This window comes from Bidens hawaiensis, unplaced genomic scaffold (genome assembly GCF_021521415.1).
Source record: "Bidens hawaiensis isolate Kalapana, Puna unplaced genomic scaffold, B.hawaiensis_p1.1 tig00044078_1, whole genome shotgun sequence".
NCBI lineage: Eukaryota > Viridiplantae > Streptophyta > Magnoliopsida > Asterales > Asteraceae > Bidens > Bidens hawaiensis.
Window position 1 is genome coordinate 42665 of NW_027497809.1, and position 16621 is coordinate 59285.

Consider the following 16621-nt stretch of genomic DNA (forward strand, 5'->3'; position numbering starts at 1 on the left):
TTAAATGAAAGCTAAAATAACAGTAACATCACATAGAAAAACTATCAAATACATAAGCGTAATATAAGTAACGCCCAACAAGAACCAATTTTAACCATAGTTAAACAAATATTAATTAAAAATATCTAAGTTAGTGTTTTTAATTAATAAATGAATCTCATACAAGTTTGTTATGAAAAAGATGGAATCCTTACAAAATCTTTAAAACAGTTGACCACATACATACAACGCAAAAGAAATGAATGGCATGAAAGTATTGAATGAGTCTTTGGGTGTGAATCAAGTTGGATAGACTCATAGACGGGTTGAATCTATAAATATTAGACACGACATGTTTAACTAGTCAAATGATGACATGTTTTAATCAAGTTATAAACATATAAAACAAGTTTGATGGCGTGCTGTATATTGTAATATATGTGTAAATTGATTGACAGGTCAACATATTTAATCAAATAGGCAATTTCATAGAATAGTAATCAAGTTTTAAAAGTGTTCCAATTATGTCACTCAAATTTAAAAAGTGTTTTAATTAAGTCACTCAACTTTCATATTTTATTAAATTAAAGGTTTTAATATGTTTTTCAGCCTTTTTTTTTTTGGTTTCACATAGGAAATCTTTACATCTTTTTTTTTATGTTAACGCTGAGTGGTGACGTGGATTTTATTTCTTATTTTAAAATTTTAATATAATTAACGTTTTTTTTTAATTTTTAAAATATAAATACATATATTGCAAATTCCGACCCCCACATCTTATCCTCCATTTCTTTCTTGACGCACGTGAGACTCTATTTGAAGATTTAGTGACCCGATTTGAAGAAAAATTGCATGAGTGACCTAATTGAAACACTTTTTAAACTTGGTTGTTATTCTATGAGGCATTCTCTTAATCTAATGGTTAAACATGCCAATATATTTGGTTAAACTGGCTAAATATATCAACCAAATACGACTCCTTTTAGTAAGTTTTAATTTAAAGAAAGATAAAGTAAAAGGGGAGTTTGTGAAAATGTGTGGGTGAGAATCTGGTTTGGAAATTGGAAGTATATGAAAACCTGAAAAGAAAGGGCGTACATTAAAATGATGATGTCTCCCCTACCTTGCAATGAGCAAGACAAAAATCTAAGCTATAGCATGGGATTGTTCACTAATTTTAATAATTCACTTGATTTAGCATTTATTCCCACAAACATAAGTAATAAAGACAGTATACGTTATATAAATGTTAACGGTTCAAAAAAATCAATACTATATTAACATAATAAATAATCCAATACAATAATCCATTGTCCTCCATTACGTACACGTGAACGAGAGTATTTGCATCGTTGGTTTTCAATAACCCTAAGTTACAAAAACACTTCTGCCAGCAATCTCCCTCAACCGCCATTGATCCAATAGTCGCCGACATCAACACTCCTCCGTCACTATCATTGGCATCGACAACGAGCCTCTGCAACTCGCCGGAAAAACGTGGAACGCCGCTCCCCTTGTTTCTCACAAGTTTGTTTTAGCAATTGATCAATTAAACTTTTAAATCAATTCAATTAATCATTAATTTGAAACTTCAATCGATCAATTTTGAGTTTTTAATGATGGGTTTTTACCTTGTATATATCAGGATTTTAAGCCTGAATGTTTAAACTTTTTGCCTGAACGTTTAAATTTTAAACCTGAACGTTTAAAGGTTTAACCTTTGAACGTTTTAAGATGGAAATTGGCTTGAACGTTTTATGCATTTTAACCTTGAACGTATTTCGCGTACTTAATATAGATTAAGCAATTATTGTACGTTAACGCACTCTAGTAAATATATGCATGTTTTACAATTATTGTATGGTATATTTTATACAATGAATCAGAATATAAATCCAAAAATAGGTTACAACTTACAACTTATAGGAAAAACGAAAGAGAAGGCACGACGCTAAACTTGATGTGATGACCAGATAATAACTAATAATAGCCATTATTATTATTATTATTATTATTATTATTATTATTATTATTATTATTATACAAAGCATGTAGCATTTGTTTGTTAAAAGCTTAGATATAGCTCAACTTATTATATCGTTTTTAGTTTTTTTCTTGATTGTACATTTGTATGTCCAGAAAACCATGATAACGTGTGGCAATTTAAGATTTTAGAAATAGTAAGTTGTGTTTTAATTAAAAATCGCACCATGCGACTTTTATATAAGGTTATTTTCATCATTTCACATAGCTAGAATCCCATCTACATCTCTCTAACGCACATTTTCGCTCTCTATAATAGGGATGAGTTCGGTACCGTTTCGGTTACCGGTATTAAAAATACCGATCCCGAAAATCGCTAAATTTTGGTACCGGTACCGAGAAGGTAAAAATTTGGGAAATACCGGTACCGTACCGATCCCGAAACTCAAAACTTCGGTACCGATTTCGGTACCGCTACCGATACGATACCGGTACCAAATACCAAATACTCATCCCTACTCTATAACGGTTCTTATGTAGTTATGTATCAGGGTTATTTTCGTCATATTGCTGGCTACGCTAGCTACAATGCTACATATATTATACTATGGGTATGTTTGGCAAGGAGCTTCTAAGGGCTTTAAGTTTCAAGCTTTTAAAAAAAAGCTCATACTTAATTAAAAGTCTTGTTTAGTTAAAGGAGCTTGAAGCTTTTAAGTCATAAGAAAAAGTTTAAAGCTTGAAGCTCCAACTAATATCGTTTAGAAAGAGCTACAAGCTTTTAGTATTTTAATTACTTAAATAACATTTCAAAACAAGTACATTTAATATTATTTTTTTAGTTATGCTCATTTTATGCATTTTATTAAAAGCTTCATCTACTCTGCCAACACATCTAAATATATCTAAAAAGCTACAGCTTCCAGCTACCAGCTTCAAGCCACCAGCCACCAGCTTCCAGATACAGCTACCAGCTTGTTTTGCGAAACATACCCTATATATTAAAGCAAAACTGATTACTACAGTGATTTTGGTGAGGTCCAATCAGTAGCTTAGCTGCCATGTGACACCCACTAAGTTTTTTTTTTTATATTTCACATATGTTTTAGCATTTAATATTTGAAAACAACAAAAATAACAACCATGGAAGTTGGTTTGATGGTAGTGTAGTATTGTAATGAATGGTAGGTTATGAGTTCGATCCTCTTATAGCCTTTCTTTTTGTTTTTTAGGTTCAATTTTTCGTTTTTGTTTTTTTAAATACAAATAGATTTTGTATTTATAGATTTCTTATTAAATCAAGTAATGGAAAAGGTGATGTGGTGGTAAAGTTATTACGTGCTATGTTTTATGCGTGTTTGAATTGTGTGACCGGCGCGATTGTTGCAAAGTGGTAGATAGACAATAAGCGTTGTTGTTAAATATATACCAAATTGCCTAGCTAAACGTAGCACCATAAATGGAAGGAACTTTTGTAACAATTAATAAATCGCACCCAGTGCCTAACTAAATAGAGAAACAACTATAACGAAGGTACACTGACGCAACCGCACGCCTAGCTAAACAGAGAAACAATTACAACGAAAGTACACCGGCGCAACGGGCCTGGATGACACCTAGTTATCTTGAAAGAGTGTAAGATACAAGAAATCTATAGAGTATGTATACATATCTAATGGACATTAATTTGACTCTAACTAGTAGTCACTTGAGGGTAGTTTGACGCTGACAAATCCTGTACTGTCACATCATTTTTATCCTCAATTACTCTGGACTAGCTACCTAAGGGTTGACAATGCAATAATGGTTCACCCAAAATACCCTAAAGAAATTTATTTTTTTAATTTAAAATAATTCAAAAATTATAATTTAAAAGCTCAAAAATAGATCAAAACTGCATGTACTATAGATTTAAAAATAAATAATAATTAAAGAAAATTTTATTAAATAAAACATAGATAAAAATATTATTCCCAATTGCATCGGTTTTTTACTTTGGTTATGAGTCCAAACGTGTCGTTATTGTGAGCGTTAATTTGTTAGACCATATATCGCCATTTCGAACACACTTGGTGTTGTGTACGATCGCTTGATCCTCCCTTCGAAACAAAATAGTTCCAAACTCGTAGCCAAAAACCCAACGTTCATTGCTCCACGAGACCCATGTCTTCGAAACACATAGACCCAAGCCTTAGCTAACACTACTTCTTCTTCACGGCTCTATCTTCGTTGTGCAATTCGTTGTGGATTTGGTTGAGATTTGGTTGTTCCATGTAAAAATTGTTTGGATCTGAAGAGAATGAAAAAATTGTTATAGAATATTGTGTAAATGCGTTTGGTTATTAATAAAGAAGAAATAGAAACAAAAAATAAAAATCTGGCTCATGGGCTAGATTTTAACGGTCAAAACAAAGACAAGCTCGGGAGACACTACCTTTTGCACAAACCGGCGGTGGCGCGGCAGTGTTCTCTGCTGGAATGGTACCCCTTAGGGGTACCCGCCAACCATTCCCTCCACCCTTAGACCATCTGTAGTGTGCAAGTTATCCACGCGTTTTGAGGCCAAAACCCAGGAGAACATCCCCCCGCCCCCCCGAGCGTTTTGGGGTGATTTTTTGGTACCGTGGTTTTGTACATAACTTTGGTGTGGCACGAGTTTTGAGGGCCTTGTGAGAGAGAGGGATGAGAGAGAGACGTTTTGGGGGCATTTTCCGACCACACTCACTTTTTGCAAAATGCCCAAAGCTGACCAGGTATCATATGACACAAAAATGCTCGGATATATCTAGTTTTGACTATGCATGGTCTTAACTTATATCCCGTAGCGTTTCCGGAGAACGAGAATGGATTAATGTGATATTTTGTTTTCATTAAACAGGCATTAATTATCTTTCAATCTTTAATCAACCATATAAATAAAATTATAGTTTTGAATTTTTATTTTACTAGGATTTTAATTTCTATGTAATGATTGAGTGGTGTTATCTTGCTCAAGGGAGAAAAACCTATTAATTATGTAGACAACAGCATTGAAGTCGATGTCACTTTCCCAACAACCAATTTGCCAAGAACGTTGTCGCTATTTGACCTACAATTTTGTCATCAAACATTAAACAACTACAACCTACATAAGTCCATCTAAAGACGTCTATGATTTGATTACAACCTACATGTTTATATCAACTGTATAAAAGGGACCTGGCTGTATCAATGTGTTAAGAAAAGAAATGCAATCCTAGCTCCTAACAAATGGTGAGGGTTAAAGATACATTGTGAAAAAAAAATGTATAGGTTTAAGAGTATGATTAGAGGGTCAGTTATTTAGGTGTTAAAAAATTAAAACCCAGAAAAAAAATGTTTATTTTCAATTTGTATTAAAATTAATCTAACACATTTAAACTTATTAAAATAAAAGGTTATAAAATATTTAATTTATAAGTTTAACATGACAATCTATTTATTACTTGTTTTCAACTTTATTACAATCTATTTATAACTCATTAATCATGACATATTTAACTTATTTATAACTTTATTAAAACCACTTTTGACCCGAGTAGTGTTGGTTATCTGTTAACCCGATACGTTTACCACCACTGCTATTTAATCCATTTAAGCTGCTGTTGTGGAGGAGTTTTAAAGCTCAAGTTAAAGCGTCACGTCAGGTTGAAGCATCACCAATTTGACATCATTTTATGGTTTAAAGCTCCTTAAAGTCCCACTCTTTATAGCACTTGGGCCCCACCTTGTGTTGAAGCTTCATCTTTGCTGCTCAATAATGCTTTGAAGCCCTGACGTACTGTTTGAAGCTTTAAGACCATACCACGATCTACTTCCCTCCCGATAATGCTTTCTTGAAGCCTCAATGTGGTGTTTGAAGTTTTAATTCCATGCCACATCAACTTGGCACCCCCTATTTCACGTCGTCAACGTGGGGTCATAGCATTTAACACAATATGAACTTAAATAAATATGATGTATAAATTGAATTCTTAAGTACATCCCAAAAGGTTGTAGTTTTCAAAAAGAAAAAATAAATAAATAGCTTTCAACTTAAGATATTTCTTATGTTTGTTCCAACTTTCATTAAATTACTTTCATTGAGTTTTTCTAACAGAGACCAGCATAGTTAATTTTTGGGTAAAATATGTCATTTCTTCAAGTTAATTTGGGGGTGGGGGGTAAAAAAAACTTCTGTTTATTAGAACTCAAGTCTATTTTTCTTCTCCAACTAGAGGTGCAAATAAGCCGAGCGCGATCTCGACTACGATCGAGCTCGGCTCATTTAACTTACACAAAGGTAGCGGTGGTGACGGCGGCGGTGGTGGTGGCTTTCTTGAGTTTTTAAGTTAATTACATTTTTCATTTGTTCTTTTTAACTTGGAAAAATATCATGTTTTGCCCTCAAACTAACCTTGTTAATTTACGTTAGGAAAATACTCAGTGAAGATCAATATGGAAAAAAGTGAGATTAGTCTAGAGAATTTCTTAAATTAAGATTAATACCAGTGAATAGGTCAATGTTTAAATTACTAAAATTCAATATCTACGAAAAAATATGATACATGCAAACCATAGACTGGATAAACCAAAACCAGGGCCACTGAAAATGTGACAAACAGGATATAATTCCAAAATATAAGGCCAAATCACACCAAAGCTTGTACAAATATGTACAATCAGAACATGCAGTCACCAGCTGATGGTTGATACACGGTTGCTTATTTTCAAATTCAAACAACTGGGAAAATTGAAAATGGAAATATATCCCATAAATAGATAGTTGTCCAATCCAGAAAATTTTTGTAACATGTTTTAATTAAAAAATATTGATAGTAAAATATACGGGCCCCAAAATATACATAGCAAATGTAAAATAATTTGTAATGTATAGATATTTATGAAATGTTATTTTAGAGTATATTGATTTATTAAAAATTTGAATTTTTAAATATAACAATTTAGAAGGTTGTTTCTACATTCGGTTGTTCATCTCCACAACAACGCCTTGTTGTGGCCGTCGGCTAGTTTAGATGTCGATCGTGTTTGTCATCATAAATTGGTTAAGAAGGTGGTCGGGGAAAGGTAGGAGGTTGTGGGGTCTATCAATTTATATATTTTTGTACTTAATTTATATATATATATATATATATATATATATATATATATATATATATATATATATATATATATATATGACTGCACGAATGGTTCTTTTTTGACCATATTTTAGCATCACTGATCCCTGATATGAAAGAATGCTAAAATTTTTCTGTTAAGTGCATGTAAAATGACCAATATACCTATAATATTAAAATAATAAAATCTTTTTCTGGCTCGTATGGTTTTAAATATGTGTGTGTAAAAAATAAAATATACTTTTACATCTCCATATGTCCTCCTTTCTTCTTCTACACCACCATTGTTGGGAAGACCCGCCATCGTTGATTAGAATCATCACCACCAACTCTCTTTACCATTTTCTTCTTCTTCTCTTAATATTCAGTTCAAGACGAAGAGCCCCATCTAGATCTCCCATCCTCACCTGCTATCAAATCTGGTGTGGCGGAGTCGCAATGGCAGGTGGTAGCGGCCAACGTGTGTTCACATAGTGAAACGAAGAGAAATTCTCTTTATCTAGCTCCGAAATGAAGGTGATGAGAAAAGAGAATGTGAGGTTGCTATCTCAAACTATTTGCGCTGGAGAAGGTGTGGAGCACCAAGGCGTGCCAACTTAGCACAACGGGGTGCCAAAACCATTATGTTGTACAACCATAAAAATAACCAAAAAAGAATTAAAATAATCAAAAGAAGAAGTAAAGAAATAAGAAGGAAAAGAGAAGAAATAAAACAAAGGAAAAATAAATAAAGTAAATTCTATGTCACATTGGTGGATGAAAAAAAATGAAAGGCTTCCACCATGGTATAAATAAGATTTCTAATTCTTGTCCCACATTGTTAGATTATAAAACTTGTAAGCTTTTTTATAAGGAAGAAACTCACATGATAATATTCTTATGTGCGAAATCACACCCAGTACGGGCTCGGGCGACGTGCGATGGCGCAATGTGACGTTTTGATGGCGCACTTTGCAATTCGCACGCTCGCGGGGCCGCCTTAGTAGCTTGGATAAGCTTCTTCGCACTACGTGAAGTAGTAATAGTTATCCAGAAAGTCTTTTGTCTTTCGCGCGACGTGAAGATGTTACCTGACACGTGTTGTGCCACGTGGCATGGCTAGGGCTCACTCGACAACCCTATACCTACTTCGCGCGAGGCGAAGAATTTCAATTTCAAGTATAAATAGATTGGAAATCCAGACATCACTCGTCGTCCAAAAATCTGATCTCTCTTTCACTTATTGTTTTATTGAGTATTAAGAAGTTGGTATTATACCCGAGTAGTCTTAACGATCCCCTCTTCGATTGAAAGGAACTTATATACACGAATCCCAAAGCTCCCTGAACATGGTAAGACATTGTGCCATCGTGTAAAGTTTCATGTCTCGTGATTATCGTTATGATTATGGGGTTTATACTAACTTAGATATACTACATTGTACTCAACATAGGTGCTTATTATCAAGAGGCTTAATAATTGTAAACTTTCAAGGTGAGACATTCAAGTTTTTTCACAACTCACATTTGCGTGAGACAACTGATTTTCCAACACTGTCATGATGCTTTTCTAAACCCATCAAACTCATGACAGATAGTCTAAATATTTTCAAATGATTTAAATTACATTACAGTGATTAAGTCTCTGTAAACTTACGGGATGGTTACTACTGGTATAGTGGGGTTTTGTATACAAGGCTTGCCTATTGGGCAATTGCACGTTACTTATTGGACAAGTCTTAGCAAATAATTAATATGACCACAGTCACAGATACGGTCAAGTGACAAGTACCTTTCGGTAATTTGTAAGCAGGCAGATGTAAAAACATCTTAATGCTGTAACTGTAAAATGTATAATTTATAAATGAATGTACTCACATGTATTTTCTGCTGATCAAATATTTTTAAACATGTTTCAGGTGACTTATTAGAGACAAAGGAATGATGCATGCGGGCTTCCAGCTTAAATAAGTGGCTTGTCACCAAAATAATGAAACGTGTTTTGTAAATTAGGTTTATCCCTACAAAACCTATGTTTGTATAAAAAAGGGTTTTAATCCAAGTTTAATGAAATAAAAATCATAGTGTTTTTATAACTCTGATCATTTTTCTTAACTACGGTCCTGATGAAATATTCCGCTGCAAATTATTTTAATAAACACCGATATCACCACTCAACATTCACGGCTCCCCTCCCGGGGTATAGGTGTCAAGAGCTGTGACATGTTAGTGCCAAGGAGGGGCGTCATGGCTGCTTTTGCCAATGCTTTAATGGAGGGGGGGGGGGGTGGGGAGGGGGAGGTATTCAATTAGATGGGGTCACTTACAAACCAACCAATCACGCATTTTCGCTTTTATTTTTCATTTGTTCTTTTATGTAATATTTAGTTAAAATCACTACATTCATGTGAAATGACGGAGTTAAAGGCCCATTGACATGGCATTGACGTCACTCTTTAACAATGACGTGTAGTGATGTTCGGATAGTTTATATATATTTCAGTTCGTTATTTTACTAGTTTTAATCGGTTATTTATAGAACTTCAATACTTTATACGTGTTTATTGCATTTCATGCCACAAGTATTTAAAGTGGTTATTTTGTACCTGTACGAGCACGGGATGAAGACCCGGGAGTCCAGCAAACATTACGAGACATGAAACTGGATTTGCTGGTGAGAAGACCCATCACAATACGCGATGGGATGGAAAGAAGGTCATCCGTATCGCGATGGTATTTAATATTTAAAAAAGGTTGACTTTGGTCCATCGTGATACGCGATGGACCAGTGAAGACCCCATCGCTTACCGCGATGGGTGGCACGAACAGGAACGGGAGGTTAAAAACATAAAAAAACCATATTTATTCAACTTCCAATCCATATTCATGGCCTACCAAACATCAAGTGAAGACCAGATTATCACCATGAGCGGTTAGTCTCCTTGAGTCATACCCGGGATATAGAGTATTGTACTTGTTCAGTTTCTTTCATGTTTTAAGAACTAAATATTTGTAATTATTGATTGTCGATCTATGAATATTGATGTTTGGTATTACTGTGCACTCAGTCGGTTTAGGTTTATTTCGATCAGAATGATTAGTGTGCCGGTTGTTGTGACACAAGCTCGTAGCGTTTGTATTAATTAGTTTGATTGTGATAAAGCATACAATTGCCCTTGGTTGAGTCACACTGGCAGTGACCGCTTGATAACTAGTGCCGTGTGTTAGCGATTGTTGATGTCTAAGGTTTAACTAGTTGGTTAACCATATTCGATTATTGATAATTAATCTATTAAATGACATGAGATTGTTGTTTGCTATATGCTTGAACCCTGGGTGTGATTTGATTTTGTGAATTGTTTGAACTTTAAAATAATTGCTTGTTTAACATTAAAAACTAAATCATTGCTAGTGTGACCAGCACTCTAATAGGCTACTTCATAATTTAGAAATTAATTACATGTTACACTGACTATATACTTCTCGTGGATACAATACCTGACTTACCCTAGCTACTAGGTTAATTAGGTTTTTGCATGACTCGAACGGCGGTCATCATGTAGTTAAAATCACTACCCATAACCTGAATATACCCATATCTTCTCTGGTGACACGGCAATTTCTGACAACACACAAACCCAAACCACTGCCCCTCTCATCTAGTGACTAGCATGTTACGTTTGTGAAAAATGTTGAATTAAACAGCATTTATTACAATTTTGAAACTAAAAACATAATATAATCGCATCATAACCCACGACCTAGTGGTATAGTGATATGATGTTTGTCATTCCATACGTACAATAGTGTGGTTCAAACACTTCCAAATGCAAGGTTTTATTGATTTTACTTTGTGGTAGCTAAGTTGTGGGATGTCTTTTCTGAATGACAATTTTAGTTGGGAAAAATTACTAGTCACATTGTTCAACATCCCAAACAAGGTAAAATTTTACCAAAAAAACTATGTTTTGTATTTTCATTTCCTTGTTAATAACACAAAAACTAAAACGAATATAAAAAATTAGGTCTCGGTTGAAGACCTTTGTCAATGTTTAACTAGAGTGGTACAAAATAACTGTTTGAGACTGGTTCACTATAGCCAGAATCAAAATGGTTTGACAAAAAAACCGGTTCTCAAACTGATTCAGCCCGCAGTTCTAGTATCAATTCCCTTTTGGAACTACCAAACCGGTTTCTAAACTGAACCGAATCGGTTCTAACCTGTTTGAACATTCTTGCTCTTAAACCATTTTCAAACCATACCGGTTCGGCGTTGACCAAATTGATCGGTTCTAGAAAAAACCGGGTTTGTACACCACTAGTTTAAACTTTGATAGTCAGTATATTTTGGACTTACTTTGGACCATTCTGAAACGAGTTATAGGCCCATACATAAAACCTGAAGCCCAACAGTTTCGGCTAGCCATCTGGCATATTGGTTATTGGTATAGGCGTAAAATAGCACTGTGCCTGCCACTATAGCTAGGACATCAACCTTTTATTTTAATAGCATTTCATTTATGATTTAACTTAATTTATTTTATAAAAAAAATTAATTTCATTAGCTGTCTAAAACACTTAAATACGTAGTTACGTTTTATTTGTTCATTTATTTCGACATCATTGCAGTATAATTGAAAATGGAGTTGTATTCAAAGTTAAGAATTTTTTTGGGGAAAATTCTCAAAATAGTCCATTTTAGAGAGAGAAGTCTCATTTTAGTCATTTTTCCTCAAAATCTTTTATCATTTGGACTTGCAAGACGCTTTGAGAAATGATAAAAATAAAAAGGGAGCAGGCCAAATTTCGAAAGAAAGTCAGGTAAAAGACGAGATTTGGGGAAATAATGCCGTGCAAGTTCAAATTATTTTGTAATCTTGGAGCAAAAGTCCATATTTTTCCAAATTTTTTTTATTCACAAAACCGTCTTGAGAGACTGTTTTTTTATGTTTCCTACCTTTCCCGTCCATATTTTCAAATTCTTAGAAAAATATATTTTTTACAATTATACCCCTTACGATCAATGGTGGTGATGGGGTGGGGCCGACGTGATGGTGGTGGTTCAAGGTGGTGGTGGTGGTTAAGGGGTATAATTGTAAAAAATATATTTTTCTAAGAATTTGAAAATATGGACGGGAAAGGTAGGAAACATAAAAAAACAGTCTCTCAAGACGGTTTTGTGAATAAAAAATTTTGGAAAAATATGGACTTTTGCTCCAAGATTACAAAATAATTTGAACTTGCACGGCATTATTTCCCCAAATCTCGTCGTTTACCTGACTTTCTTTGCAATTTGGCCTGCTCCCTTTTTATTTTTATCTTTTCCCAAAGCGTCTTGTAGTCCAAATTATAAAAGATTTTTGAGGGAAAAAGGACTAAAATGAGACTTCTCTATAAAATGGGTTATTTTGTGAATTTCCCAATTTTTTTTGTATTCTGGTAGTGTACAAATATTGTATCGAATCAAACGAAGTTAATTTTTTTAAGGGATGTCCATGAAAACAATTAGTTTGAAAGGTTGGATCGTTGATTATTATTGCCAAAGTGCAAAAAGATGAGATTATTGAATCCAATTTGCTTAGAAAAATATGAGGGGCCACTTGTGTATCGTTGCATAGGGCTGCAAACGAACCGATTGAACATGAATAATGCCTTGTTCATGTTTGTTTGTTAAGGAAATAACGTGTTCACAAACGGTTCACGAGCACAACTAAATCGGCGAAACTGAAGATTGAGATTAATGTACTCATCAATGTGAATAATAAAAAATAAAAGAGAACAATACAAAAATAATTTGAAAATATAGTTTCCTATTTTATATTATTAGAGGTAATAAATACAAACAAACATGAATGAATGTTCATTAACACATTACTATGTTCATGTTCATTAATTTATTAAACGAAGAGTAAACCATGGTTTTCGTCCATGTGGTTTGTCCAAATATACGGTTTTACTCCAACAGTTTCAAATTTGCGATTTTCGTCTCTGTGGTTTTAATTCACTTGCAATTAAACCCAAATTCACTAATCTCGTTAAGTCTGGTTGTTAAAACCCATCAGCGTATCCTTCACGTGAGGCGATGAGGGGCAGCTTTGCCATTTTTCTCCCAAAATAAAACTCAGCCCTAATTCGTAAATCCCTTACGTGAGGGGCTGGGGTGTATTTTAGGAAAAAAAAAGAACAAAACTGCCCTCACGTGAAGGACACATTGATGGGTTTAACGACTAGACTTAACAGGATTACTGCATCAGGTTTAATTACAAGAGAAATGAAACCACATAGACGTAAACCAGTTCACTCTTAAACAAACAAACACAAACGAATACCCGACGAACTGTTTATAAACTGCTCACTAAACGTTTGGTTCGTTTACTGACCGAACACAACATGTAAATGTAAAATATAATATTATTAGTAACTAACGGCGCCCCTCTTTCGGTGCTGAAACCCTCAAAACATACAAACAAAATAAAAGCCTGCAAAACCTGCAAAAAACTGCTACAGTAAACCTCTCACGCATATGGGCTGTGTGTGTTAGTCTCATTCGCACACTCATCAACACACAGTAAGCATTATTCTCTCAATTTCATACGAATTGATATTTGAATCGATTCTATTAGGTTTTGCAGTTGATTATGAGCATTTAATCGGTGTTTATATGAATTAAATTGATGTAATTTGTTTGTGGATAGTAACGCGCTAGTAGACCTTATCCGCTAATGAATATTAAGCTAGTTTAGGCTTGTCGAGGGTTGCGTATATTAAGTTTTACCTCTTTAGGACTTTTATGTATTAGTTTCACATTGAAAGCTGAGCTCGAGCTAGGTTTGACTCGTTTAAGGTACTACGAGCTCGAGCGAGATTAGGCTAGTTTAAGGTTTTCTCAAAATGTATAAAAATAATAAAAATATGTGTGTATATATATATATTAATTAATTAATTAATAAGTAACAAGTGAGTGGAGCATGAGTTGGACTCGAGCTTGAAAAATGACTCAGGAGCTGAGCCCGAGCTTTAGAAAAAGAGCTCTAATGGTCTGAGCTTAAGCTTGAGCTCTTGTAAGTCAAAACGAGCCGAGTTTGAGTCTAGTTGAGCTTGGGCTTGGCTCGGCTCGAGCCGAGCTTAGGCTCGTTTAAGGTTTTCACGAAATGTATAAAATAAAGAAATATATATTAACTAATAAATGATAAACAAACTGAGCTTGAGCTTGAAAAAACAACTCACGTGCTGAGACCGAGCTTTAGAAAAGAGCTTGAAACGAGCCAAGCTCGAGCTCTTGTAAGTCAAAACGGAGCCGAGCTTGAGTCTAGTTGAGCCTGGGCTCGGCTCGGTTTGTTTAAGGTATTCCACACGACCTCGAGCCAAGCTTAGGCTCTTTTAAGATTTTCTCAAAATGTATAAAAATAAAAAAACTTATATATGTTAACTCATAAATAATCTACAAGCCGAGCCCGAGCTTGAAAGAACAACTCACAACTCACGAGCCGAGATCGAGCTTTTGAAAAAGAGCTCGAAACGAGCCGAGCTCATGCTCTTGTAAGTCAAAACGAGCCAAGCCCAAGTCTAGACGACCTCAGGGTTCGACTTGTTACGCCCCTACTCTTTTTGAAGCTTAAGATAATGACTGTGAAATGTAAAATACACACAATCAGTGCTTGAATTTGATGATTTTAAGTGAATAACTAGCTTCAGAACCATTTACTTTATATGATAGCTTACTACTTATGTACTTATATTAGATTCATGAATCTTATTCTGTTTATTGGTCTATTTGTTTCCTTTTATGACCTACAACCAGAGTGATTAGCATATTATTATCTGCTAATGGATCGCGAAATTACCGACTATGGAAACGATATCCTTATCAACCTGACTTCCCTACTGATGCAAGGGAGTCACATGCTATCGGACCAGAAGATACAGTGTACAGATACCTATGCCCTAGTAGAAAAGTTGGAAGTTTAATCGGCAGAGGCGGTGAAATTGTGAAACAGTTAAGGTTCGAAACGCACGCAAAGATTAGAATCAATGAAAACGTGCCGGTTGTGAGGAGAGAGTTGTTATTATCTACAGTTCAAGTGAAGAAACTAACAGTTGTGGAGATGGTAATTATCTTGTTTCGCCTGCACAAGATGCTTGTTTAGGTGCATGATATTATTATAGCTGAAGAAGCGGTTGGTGATGATTTTGATGAAGTTCAACATGTTATTGTTAGAATGCTTGTGCTTCTGATCAAATCGGGATGCGTGATTGGGAAAGGTGGACAAGTTGTGCAAAGTATAAGGAATGAAACGGGTGCTCAAATTCGTATTCTGGGCGGTGATCATCTGCCATACTGTGCATTGAATTCTGATGAGCTTCTTCAGGTACTAAAATGTTGGTTTGTATAACCCGTCTTGATTAATTTAGATTTAAACTTTAGACGTATGTTCTTTAACTGGTAACCGTTTGCATGATCAAAGCCAGTCCCTGTTTTCTGTCAGTTTAACTCTAAACTTGCCACCGTTTAGAATTAATGTAACCATACAGATATACATATCGGTTAAACTCATTGTAAATGATATGCTTTGTAAGTTGTAACTAAAATCTTGAAAGCGGAAAATTATTAAGTTAAAACCTCTAAACAAATTGAACGAACACGAAAATGACATGCTCATGTTCGTTTGCTTGTTTAACTTTAACTGAACTAACAATCGAACACGAATGATTAATGAACAGGCTCTTGTTGTTCATGTCCGTTCGTTAAGAAAATGACAGCATGCTGTGTTATGCTTGTTTGTCAACCGTATAAATGAACAGCTCACGAACATAACTGAGTGAAGTCATTAACAGTAAATGTGAATATCAATATGTTAGGTCTAAAAAGTTAATAAAGCTATACTAAATTGCAATGGCTGATATTTTAATTTCATAAAACCAGGCTAAATCGTATGTATGTAAATATTACAAACTAATAATGAAAGAACGAGAAATGTGTTCATTTTCATTTGTTTAACTAAACGAACAAACAATGCTCTTCGTGTTAGCATAAACAGACTTAACTGTGCTAAAAGTTTGAAACTTTTTTTTATCTTTATAGATCAGCGGAGGACACTACGGTTGTTAGAAACGCTCTCTACCAAATAGCATCTCGCCTTCATGATAATCCATCACGGTCCCAACATCTCTTTTGTCTTCTATCTCCACCGAGCCAGCAGTGGCTACATGGGCTCGAACCCAGGGGCACCCATGGGCACAGTCTCGGTAATGGGCCCATACACGAGTTACAAAACGATTCAGGTGACCGAGCAATGGACTTCTCACTTCGGTTCGTTTGTCCAACTGAAAACATCGGGGCGGTTATTGGAAAAGGCGGTGCAATCATCAAACAAATTAGGCAAGAGTCTGGCGCGTTGGTTATGGTTCATAGTTCTGCTGTTGAAGGAGATGATGTTTTAATAATCGTATCTGCAAAGAGGTATAATAATATAATATTTCTATATATTACTACTATAACAAATAAGAAGTTTGGTGACGCAAGAGCCCTATTGGGCCACTTGG

The 16621-nt window shown here is 34.8% G+C and overlaps 1 pseudogene; it reads left to right on the forward strand.

The window, feature by feature from the left end:
• The first annotated feature begins 14824 nt into the window (after positions 1–14824).
• Positions 14825–16538, forward strand: LOC143594701 (RNA-binding KH domain-containing protein RCF3-like; annotated as a pseudogene).
• Positions 16539–16621: the final 83 nt, after the last annotated feature.